The following is a 12,211-nucleotide window of genomic DNA, read 5'->3' as shown; positions in this document are numbered from 1 at the left end:
AACAAAAGACTCCAAAGGTGCGAGTAGGAAGTCCCAAGCGGTGGGGAGCAGGGGTAGAGATAAGGAAGCAAATGATATTGAAACCTTCACTCGCTTAATCAGGAACTTGACAACAGAAGTGTTTGAGCTTAAACAATGGAAAATGGACACATTTACAAGAAGCCATCTACCCAGGAAGAGACAAGGAAGCAGCTCATCAAGAAAAAATTGGTTCACTCAAAAAGGTATGCAGGAGCAGCTAGATGACAAAGATAATGACAAAGGTATTACACATAATGAAGCCTCAAGTTCTAGGCATGTGGTGAACACATATCAGTGCTCACAATCGATGTCGAAGATGAACATTGATAAACAAACCCAAAAGAAAAATGATCGTTACAACCTTAGGAGTAAAGAGTGCCCCCCACACTTGGGGAAATGCAATGAAAGATGAGACTGCTAATGAGAAAGGTTGACCCACCGGCTGCCCCGAATAAAAAAAAACAAAACAAGTCTTGGAAGATAGTGGCGGACAAGATTACATCCATGAGAAGCAAGTTGCAAAACACTCTACCGACAACATGAACATATGTTCTACCATGGACACCTCGGTAAGTCTACCACCTTTGGCATACAAAATTGTAGATGACATGAAGAAAAATCGGTCAAACATTAGTTTATTCGAGTTAGCTAAGACACAGATTTAGCGACACATCCTATTGCACGCATTGGGACTGACAACAATGGACAGTGCAACCTCTACCAGCAAGGGAGCAAGCACACCTCCCAAATCACTTTCCACCATGCTCAACACACTCTGGATGGAAGAAGAAAACTTAGGTTGCCCGCCATTCCCGTTATCATTTGAAAATTTTAACTGCAATGTTTAGAACTTCTTGGTTGATTCTGGTGCGATCCCCAATGTCAAGCCACTCTCCATTACAAAAAGTATCAATGCACAATGGAGCAAGACATCCGTGTAGATTATCTAACTTGCTCGAACATTGGTACCAACCATTGGTGAACTAGGAGACATGATCATCTGACTATCTCATGACGGTCGTGTCCACCAATGCATCAACATAGATGTTGTGGACATCTCGAAAGCATATAGTCTACTACTTAACAAAGACTGGTTCAGCAAGCTTGACATATATTTTTTTATAGATTGGTCGAACATGTAGATTCCGTACAAGGGAAAATGCAACCAAATATAGGTATTTTTCGAGGGGTATATGAAGTAGAATGTCACTCCCCTTAACGAAAATAATGAACTATTGGCCTTCGTAGAACTCATGTTTAGCAACTGCCTCCTGGAAACAACGTTGGGGTGTTATCTTGCATGGCCAACTCTAACCCCACCTGACATAGACTTGGGCCTCCTTCTTTGACAAACTGATGGAAATGAAACATGTATAGCACATTGTAACATTATTAGTAGTAGAAGTAGAAACAACAGTAGCAACATTACAAGTGCATCAAATGGTACGTGTGTTGAAAATAATACTAAGAGGGGGGGTGAATCAGTATTATCAAATTCTTTTTCAATTTATACAAAGATTTATATATGATACTTCAGTTAATGAAAACAGTGTGTATATGCGACTCTGACTAATGAAACTCGTGTATAACTTCCATACTTATAATTTAAATTATTCTTCAAATGTTGATCATTAATCTATGTGTCAGAACCATATAATAGTAAGCAGGAACAAAAAAGTAGAGCAGACAATCACACAAAAGAACACAAGATATAAGGTGGAAACCCATTGTGGGTGAAAACCACCTGCTGCAATATGTCTCTATCTTCTTTCAATTAGAAACTTCCTTTTACAATTATTTTGTATTGGTGCAGTCTTCTACCAGCACGCAGGCTTCAACCTGCAGAAGGCTACAACCTTCTCTCGTTCTCCAGCTTCTCCTGGAAGGGAGCTACAACCCCCTTAGCTCTTGTACTAGCTGAGGTACTAGTACGTAGGTGCTGACCTACAAAAGGCTTCAACCTTCTCTTTTCTTCCAGGGACCACGTTTCATAAATTTTTAGACTGGATCCATGAATATCAATCAAACATCAAGTATATCTGCAACAACCAATCTCCTTTGTACAAATACTGAATCAACCAATAACTTCTCAGAATGTTGTTACCAAAAAACAGTACCACCAATTCTGAACCTAGAACACTGCAGAAATAAAGAGAAGTAGCTAAAACATATTTCAAGAGACGTACGCTACTTCACCAATATAAACCTGCATACATATGCAGCTATGCCAAAGCCAACCAGCATATACGCAGTCTTCACTTGCTTAACCTGCGTGTATACGCACCTTTGCCGTGCTGAACCTGTGTACAGATATATAAAAGATAATTTATCCTTTTACTTAATCAGACATCAGTTATACCCAAATTATCAGATTTATAGATCTAATCATGCGCCAAATATAATAGATCAAAATCACACAATGATACTACTATTCAAGCCTTGAGATCTTGACCCATCAATAGAACTTAACCATCTTGTAATGCTCAGGTTCCTCCTTGATTCAGGTCCAGCTATATCTCACCAACCAATCACCAGTCTTCCAGATCTTGCTCCTCTTAAGATATTCAATGCATAAGTCGATACCCTTGCCAAATGATTTCCTTCCCTTTTTATAGTCTTAGGCCTTACTCAAACCATGGTCCAAAACCATAGAGATCTAATACTAGGGACCCAATACTTGGGTTCAACACTTGGAATGCAATACCAAGGACCAAAACCATAGGTTCAATTATGTCGGACTAAATACCATGGACCAACCATAAGTTTTCCCACATGTACGCGCTTTTCTTTGCATGGAAGTGCGTGCATAATATACGTGCCTTCTGATCAGTACACCCGAGTGTATACGCGATTTTGTTACAAGGAACTTGCGTATACCTCATTTTCTTTCATTTTGAGAGCTTGAACTGTGATCTACCATTTGAGTGAGTTTCCATCAAGGACAACACCTGTGCCATAGTGCCAAACTTGTGCCATAATGCCAACACTGTGTACAGACAAGCTGTGGGCCATGGATTTTGATGAATGAAAGACACTTGATGGCTCAAGGACTGGGTGTATCGCAGTCACCCAAAATAACAGAAAATACATGATTTCAAGTTGCTTGAAGTTCGAGTGCACAAACAATGTTGCTGAGTATGAAGCACTCGTGTTGAGCTTACAAAGGACCATCAACCTCAACATGGTTGCATTCAAAGTGATACCGCACCCCACATACAGTGTTGATTCTTTCAAACACACAACAACTAATATAGATAAGCATCAGTTGTCCTTGAAAACTGCAGTTGATGGAGAGAAAGGAAACCCCACCCCCAAGGGTGTGATTTCCTTCAACAATCTCTATGATTCATAGAGCTTCTGTCAAGGTCCAAGAAACAACAGAACCCACAGGTCCATCACTACGAATGAACAGAGCAACCTGGGAACCAATCATGATATAAAGATAGTGAGTCTTGGTACAAACTGCACCCTGTAGTAGCAACGAGTCTTTGACTGCTCGATCAAATAGTACTAGGATGTGGCTACATGGGCAGATGATGACTTGGGTACACAATACACATGAGCAATCCAAAATAGGGTTACAGGTAAAGGAGCAGCCAAGCCATTGCAACAAAGGCCAGGTAAAATACATATGTCGTTTGAACTCCTTATATAGAAAAAATTGACTAAGATTTTGGATAATTGGATTACTTGCAAATTTTGTCATCATACTTGGGTTTCTAATTCAAATTCAGCACGTAAAAAATCTGGGGAAATATGCTTATGCATTGATTTCATGAACTTGAACTGCTCTCGAAATAAAAACAACTACCACGTGCCATCATCTAAGCCTATGTTGCAAACAGTATCTAAAGCAGTGGTGCCATCTTCACTTAAAGGTCTTTTGGAATACCACCAGGTTCCGGTAGCAGAACCCAGTGGACTTATACTAGTCCATGAGAAAATTGGCACACATACATGTTGTCTGAAATCAATCAACATGAGGGTTGACAACCTTCGTGTCAAAAGCCAAAATCTCAAATGTTACTTCTAGTAGGTGGGGCTGCGCCCCGTGTCATGTACATAGTCTACTTACTGCTTGTTGTTTTCATCTTGTTTTCTTTACTTACTATCTTTGTTTTCATTTTGTTTGTTTTTCTTTCTATTTTCGTTATTCGTTTTGTTTTCTTTATATATTACTATTTTTTTTTCCAAAAACATGTGCTGCCAACTACTACGTTCTAGCTTTTGGATAAAGTATGTGGCTGAAATAGGAAGAGACTTGTGACACTGCCGCACTTGGCCAATCTTATGTTCGTCTCCTCTATGCTTGGTTACAACCTTCATCCAATGAAGTTTTGAAAGAAAATATGAGCCGTCTGCAAGGGAATTTTTGGTCCAACCACGAGCCTATGTCCACACTAAGAAACCTCATTCCTACACTTATCCTTCTGCTCTGTGTGTTCAAGTTCATCAAACTAGAAGAAACGAAGAAGGGGAAAAATCTAAACGAGAAAACCTGTGTTATAGGTCTTACATGCTTCTCTAAAGGAGCAACCTCTTCTACTCCTAATAAGTCGGGATCCCTCTTCTGCCCCAAATAAGTGCCTATGCAAATTCCTCTTAAAAAAAAAAAATACAAAGGCAAAAGAAGAGAAAGGATTCCTATGTAGAGAGGTGAAGCATGCAACTCCATGAAGGTACTGCCCAGGATCGCTGGCAGTGGAGCAATGCATGTGTGAGTGATTCCGTCGGGGTACTGTGGTAGTGGAGCAACACTAGAGATGAAAAATTATACTCTGAAAATATTCAACTCGCGAGCTAAAATACCATTCACGAATTCGAAACACTGTGATCAAGCTGAACTTTGGATTTTGTTTGGCTGAGTTGTCAAAAAGTAAACCATAAATGTCCATGGGGTAGATGGGGAAGCCGAAGTAACCTGCACAACAATTCAATACTCCCCGAAAGATGAAGACCTTTTGCTGTTAATGAATAAAAACAGAGAAGTTGTAATTCACTAGTGTGTCGCCAAGTGTTGTAATGGCTACAACCACCCTCCAAAATTTTTGCCTGCACCCAATTTCGAAACCTCCCTTGAGAGTTTCACTTGATGACTGCACACATTCATGTTCACTCCATGAGCTCGCATAAGTCTTCGCATTCACCTTGCTTATTCATTTTACCAAGTCTTGCATGTTGATGTCAAAGTCATGCTTGCGACCATGTTCTGGTTATGCTCAAAGTCTTTGCTTCATTTGTACCTCTTGTGCTCACTCTGAAAACATATGTCAGACTCTCAAACAGAGTCACATTCACTATCACGCAAGAATCATCACGGTTGACCAATGATCAATGACAAGTGTCGTGCTTGTCACCTACACTGTCAGTCAGTCATGTTGTACATATGTGTCTAGAAGGTTTGATTCATCTCATCGTTGAGTTATTCAAGTGTGTGTTGCAAGATAACATACACATATTTCACTTGTTCACACACTTAGTCATTTTGTTGAAGTCCAGATGACCAGACTCCCCTCTAATAGCAAAAACATCACCCCACTATCAACTTAATCGACTATCAACTAGAACAGCATAGGAGCACCAAGAAAGTCATTTCAAATTGCACTGCCCACAAGAAAATTAATCAATCTCCATGCTGGTCAACCAGAGAGTTTCACCCACCAGCCACCCTGGGACTGACTCCCCTGAAGAATTGCACAGACAGGCCGGATAGGAACCCAATGCCCATCCCTATCTCTCCCAGGAAATTGTACAATTTTTCCAGCCATCCCTCCCGACAGTCGACTAGCTTCTCATCTAGAAAATTTCACAGTTTTCATGAACAGGCCCTCTGCTGCCCAGCAGTCCACTCAGCTCAAAAATTATGTAGAGATGATCAGTACGCTGACCTCCAAGCATCAGTGCAGTTTCTTCTTCGAGCAGATCCTATAAACACACTTCCAGTTCCCTCTAGGAATTGCAAAGTTTCTGCTACCAAGATCCCAACAAAAGACTACCAAATCCCCTCAGGAATTGCATAGTTTCTACTACTAGTGACCTAGTAGCCAGCGGCCATCTCCCTCTAGGAATTGCGTGGTTTTGGCTGACAACCTCCGGGCTAGTTCCTCCAAAAAATTGTGCAATTTCTATTTACCAAGCCTCCCTGCAGCCTGACAAGTTCCTCCAAAAGGATTGCACAGTTTATGTTGTCAAGCCCTGCTACCTGCTTGTTCTAGAAACTATGCAGATTTTGCTTTCCCAACCTTCCTACAGCCCAGATTGTTCCCCTCAAAAAAATACACAGTTTTTTCCTCCAGCTAGGCAAAACCTTGTGGATACTCACTGTTCATCCGGATTTCCCATCTCGATCACCCAGTGACTTTTGCACAGTTTTCATCCGCAGTGCTCAGAGCCTCCATCCCGCCTCGCAACCTTGTTTCCTCACCCGATCACCTGCATCCTAAGTGATCATGTATCATGGTAGGCTAGAATATTTTTGGATTTGAAGTCATCTCGTCATGAGTGATTGTAGGAAGAGGTACACAAACAAACATGGCGCTATGATGAACGAGATGAATGAAGGGAAGCAAATGCAAAAGGATAGGTTCACCAATGGGTGAACAAAAGATGCATGTAAAGAGATGTTCTCGCGAACAGATGATCATGCAAAGAAGTGTTCGTAGGTGGACAAATGAGAAAACATGCGGGATTTGCTCACTAATGGACAAATGAATGAACATGCACCTTTTTCGAACAGACAAACCTATTAAGCCTTCCAACATACAAGCAAGGAGCAACATGCAAAAGAAACATCAAGAGAACCAATGACCATCAAAGACTCAGTGTACTTTTCCATGTGAAGGTGAAACTGTGACACGCCATGAGGACATCCATCACCCAACAACATTGTAGCTTGACATGCACACCGGTAGTAGCACGAATGTATGAGTACTATCATGTCGCGTCATGTCAAGAGTTATGACATCCACATCTCTATTATGAGCCATACTGTCTATCAATGTAATGTACATGGAAGTCCGAGAGACCCACTTGTTGTACAAAGATTCATGTAAAGTAGAAAAGTCATGGAAGTCAAATAGTCATGAGGGTAGTCAAACAACCACAAGGGTTAGTTTCACCCTTGGCTATAAATACCCCCTCATTTGTACATGAAAAGGAATTTTCACCTCAGCTCCTCCCACATAGCCAAGAGAGTCAGCTATCTTTTCTTTGAGGAGCAAGTAGTGGATCCAACACCCCTCACATGGGGTTAGTGATGTATGGTGTAATGATGTGTCTTGGAACTTTCGGTAATTCAGAAGCTTGCTAATAGGCTAAAATGTTTTCACACATGTATTCTATCTGTTGTAAGACTAATGTTTAACAATTGTAATGCATGTTGCTTGAACCTATGTTTAACACTTGAACTAATTCACTTGTTGTAATACACATATTTTAATGAAAATGTGTTGTATATGTTGTTAACGTTGTCTCACCCATGTAGACTACTCTCTTGAACATCAGATAGGCCTTTCACATAAAACTTTCTATAATAATTGTTGCACTCATGTAGACTAATCCATTGAGTGTTATAAGTGTTGTCTTCCCTTGTGTGTTGTGAATACCGCATCAGTGTGGAATCTCCCACTAGAAGCTATGCATGTCCTGTTGTCTTGTGTGTTCCTAGCAGAGTTGGGACTTCACCCAAATAACTTGGGGCTCACTCTAACCCTCTCTCCCTCTACAGTGAAAGAACCATTAGTGCAAATAACACTTACACTCACCAAGCATGCGAACCTCGCTTCTCAAAGACAAATCAGACCACTCTCCTATGCTAACAAGAAAGAGTTGGGGCAAATGGTTAAGATAATGGAAACCAGGCCATCATACTGGATGGGACTCCCACACAAAACAGTGTGAAGTCTAGTTTTGACTTCATACACGAGTGATCCCTTGAATGTTGGCTGGTCCAACACCATCAACAATCTCAAAAAAAGAAGACCTACCTGCCTCTGATTACTTCAAGGGATCTGATGGTAGGAATCCATGCTTCTACGTAAGAGACTCAAACCCATTATGTAGCTGGTTATATGTCTCCATAGTGTTAATCGATTGTGCTCCCAAATGTGAGTAATTCTCTAGGTGGAGACTTAATTGTAGTCTCTGTTGGCATTATGATGTATGTGTTGTACTTGATGACAACCCACTTGTAGTAGAACAACTCACTTGTATATGGTAACTAGATGAATCTACAGAAGAGATATCAGATGTGACAGAATGTAATGCAGGGCAGCTTCAAGGAATCAGAGTATAGCAGGCAAACAACAAAGAATTACAGATAAGTCTTCACAAAATGAAGAAAGAGAGGTATACATAGGTTCGCCATTAAATAAGTTGTGTATACACGCAGGTTAACAAAACAAAAGGAGTGTATAACGTACATACGCACTTTCACGGAAGAAAAGCGCGTATACCTTGGAAAACTAAGTTTTGTTCTGAAGTATTTGGTCCATGGTATTTGGTCTGAGGTATTGACCCTAGGTATTTGATCCAAGGCATTGGTCCTAAGTGGTTTTGGTCAATGGTATTGAGAAAGGCCTAAATCTATAAAAGGAGTAGAAGATCATCAGGCCAAGACACACAAGCATTGAATGTCTAATGAAGTGTGAGATCTCGTATGCAAGTTATTGGTCTATGGTGCATTGTTGGATCTGAACCATGGAGGAACCTTAACGGTTGATGGAGGATAAGATCTAATGATGGATCGGGATCTTAAGGCGTAAAATGAACTATCATTATGTGTTTCTTCTCATGAATATTCTAGGTCTAAATACTGATGCATATATTATTCTGTAAATGATGTGATTTGGGTATAATTGAAGGCTGGTATAGCTGCAGAATTACAAATTAATATTTGCAGATGTATACGCTGGTTGGCTTTGAAGAAACTGCGTATACACACAATTTCGGCATGTGAAAGTAGTGTATACCTTATAAAATATGTTTTAGTTGTTTTTGTTTTAGGTTGCAGAGTTCTAGGTTCTGGTCTGGGTTCTGGTTACTGTATTCTAGTGACAGTATTCTGAATGATCAGCTTGATGGGTTCTCAAAGTGATTGATTTGGTTGTGGTTGGTTCAAAGGGTAATTGGTTGATGCAGATATATTTGATGATTGAATTACAATTATGATGTTGTTGATGGATCCAGTCTGAAAATTTATGAAACGTGGTCCCTGGAAGAAAAAGAGAAGCTTGTAGCCTTCTGTAGGTCGATGCCTATGTACTAAGCAAAAATAATGGCTAGTATAAGAGCTAGGGGGTTGTATCTCCCTTCCAGTAGAAGCTGGAGAATGAGAGAAGGTTGCAGCCTTCTACAGGTAGAAGCCTACACACTGGTATAAGACTGCACCAGTACAAAAATTGTAAACTAAATTTTCTTATTATTAAAAGAAGACAGGGACGACAACAATAGGTGTTTTCCCCCACATTGGGTTTCCACCTTATATCTTGGTGTTCATGTGTGTTTCTTATGGGTGATGCTTTAATATATTTTTACTGCATTGTCTAATGAATTCCTGATATACTGATTAAAGTTCAATACATGATAATTTGGGTAAATCAAAAGATCTCTGCATATACACTGGTTGCATTAAGTACAGTTCCATATACATGCTAGTTCATTGAGCTAAAGCAGCATATACAAATTAGTTTTGAAAATTAAATTATTGATCTAATAATACTGATTCACCCCCCGTCTCAGTATTATTTCCAAGAATTGGTATAAGAGCAAGTCCTTCAGAAGAAGCTTCATCGCTTGAAGGAAGATCCATCATCATGAGTAATCAAGAAAGTGGGGGATCCATCAGACCACCAATATCTGATGGGAGAAACTTTATTTATTGGAAGGTAAGAACCACAACCTATCTTCAATCACTTGGAACAGATGTCTGGGAAATTGTGGAAGGACGGTATACATTTCCATCAGCAATTCCTACAGATACGGCAGGTAAAAAGCAATATGAAACCAATGCCAAGGCTGTTAATACATTATTGGGAAGACTATCACAATCATAGTTTGTCAAAGTTATGCAGCTCAAATCCACCAAAGAAACATGGGACAAAATTGTTCTAAGCTATGAAGGACACTCTTAGGTAAAACATGCTAAACTGCAAACTCCCAGAATTCAATATGAAACTCTCAAGATGCACAATGATGAAAGTATAGCTAGTTAATTCTTACGTATAGATGAGGTTGTTAATTGCAATCTGGGTGAAGAGATAAAGGAATTTACCTTAGTTGAAAAAGTTTTAAGATCCTTGCCTGCTAAGTTTGAATCAAAAGTATCTGCCATGGAAGAAAAGCAAGATCTACAGACTATTACTATGACACAGCTTCATGGAATCTTAACTTCCTTTGAGATAAGAAAAGGAGGTCCATAATATATGAGAGAAGCCGCATTTGAAGCTTCAGCAAAAGGAAAAGAAGAAATCAATGAATCAGGACATCTTTTAGAAGAAGAAGAGGAAGTAAAATTTGTCAAGAAGCTTCAACGGGGTTCCGGAAGATTCAGAGGTAAACTACATTTCAAATGTTTTGATTGTGGTAGAGTCGATCATTATGTTTCCAAATGTCCCCATAAAGATAAATATGATAAAGGGAAGGAATCTGCAAAATGGAATAAAAACAAACTGTAAGTAAAAAGAGCTACTATACTCATGAATATAGCAATGGTTTATCAAATAGTGATGAAGATGAAAATAGTAATGACTATAGACTTCTTATGGCTTATGAAGATGATGATTTTTTCGATGCTTTAGATGAAGATGACCTTTATGAAGAAATATCTAAACTCAAAATCCGTTTAGAAGAAAAGAATATGATTATAGATACCTTGACATACCAACTTGTTGAAAGAGAAAAACACAATGAAAAACTAGAATGTGAAATTGTGGGTCTAAGAAAGGATCTTGAGAAAACAAAAGATCTCAATATTAGATTTGCTAAAGGAACAGAAACCTTAAATGAAATTATCAAAGTACAGCATTCTCCTCTGATAAAGACAGGCCTTGGATATACTAAAGAAGCATCTCAAACACAGACGCCATCAACCTCCACTAAAATCTATCTTGATGCAGCAAAGAGCAGTGAACAGTTTAACAATCGTCAGCAAAGGCATAAAGCAGATCACAAGGTAAAGCATGCTCAATCTACTTCAAGGATGAACATAAGCCACAACCAACCTTAGGTAAATCATAATCAATTTTCTTCAAAGATGAATATGAATAGAAACTACAATCACCAGGTCAGTAGATTCGATAATCATGGGAACTTCTTTAATGGTAAATGTTTCTCATGTCATAATTTTGGACACAAAGCTAATCAATGTGTTGCTTACAAAACCATCATGACTAGAGAAGCATGAAATCAAAGGAATCTGACAGGGATCAAGAAAATTTCCTATAATAACTTTTCTCTTCTTGAAAATGAAATAAAATGCTCAATCTGTAACAACTTTGGCCATGAATAATCTGAATGCAGGAGTAAATTTCGGCAAATATCTCAAAAGGAGCAAACCCCATTAAATCCAAAAATATGGAGAAAGAAAGAATTGCAAACAGAAATATGTGGTATAGCCTCGTATGTAGAAGGACAAGAAAACCAATGGTACATCAACAGTGGATGCTCAAAACACATGACAGGTGACAAAGAAAAACTACACTCGTCTAATGCCTTAGAAAAGGAAAAGAGTGTCTCATTTGGAAATGATACTCCCACTATCATAAAAGGTAAAGGCTCTGTTTTCTTGAAAGAAAAAGTTAAAGCTGGGAATGTTATGTATGTTGATGGCTTAAAGCATAACCTATTGAGTGTGAGTAAAATGTGTGATCAAGAAAATGAAGTAGTGTTTCAATCAAATGGATTTGTTGTTCATGAGCTTGATACAGGAGAAATTGTGATTAAAGGTACAAGAACTCCAAACAACCTACACATACTCAAGGGAGGACAACAACAGTTCTATCTAAGAAAAAAATGATGAAAATTGGCTATGGCATAGAAGATTGGGACATCTATGTTTTTCTCAAATAAGAAAACCATGCAGATTCTAGGTTGTTCGTGATCTTCCAGATATCAACATTCCTAAAATTACTATATGCAAATCATGTCAATTCAGTAAGCAAACCAGATCTCAATTCATCGAAAAGGAAGGGTT

The sequence above is a fragment of the Pinus tabuliformis genome, chromosome 3_1 (assembly GCF_031772625.1).
Source record: "Pinus tabuliformis cultivar Carrire ecotype Pingquan chromosome 3_1, CPIR1, whole genome shotgun sequence".
Lineage (NCBI taxonomy): Eukaryota > Viridiplantae > Streptophyta > Pinopsida > Pinales > Pinaceae > Pinus > Pinus tabuliformis.
Note: the sequence above shows the minus strand (reverse complement) of the source record.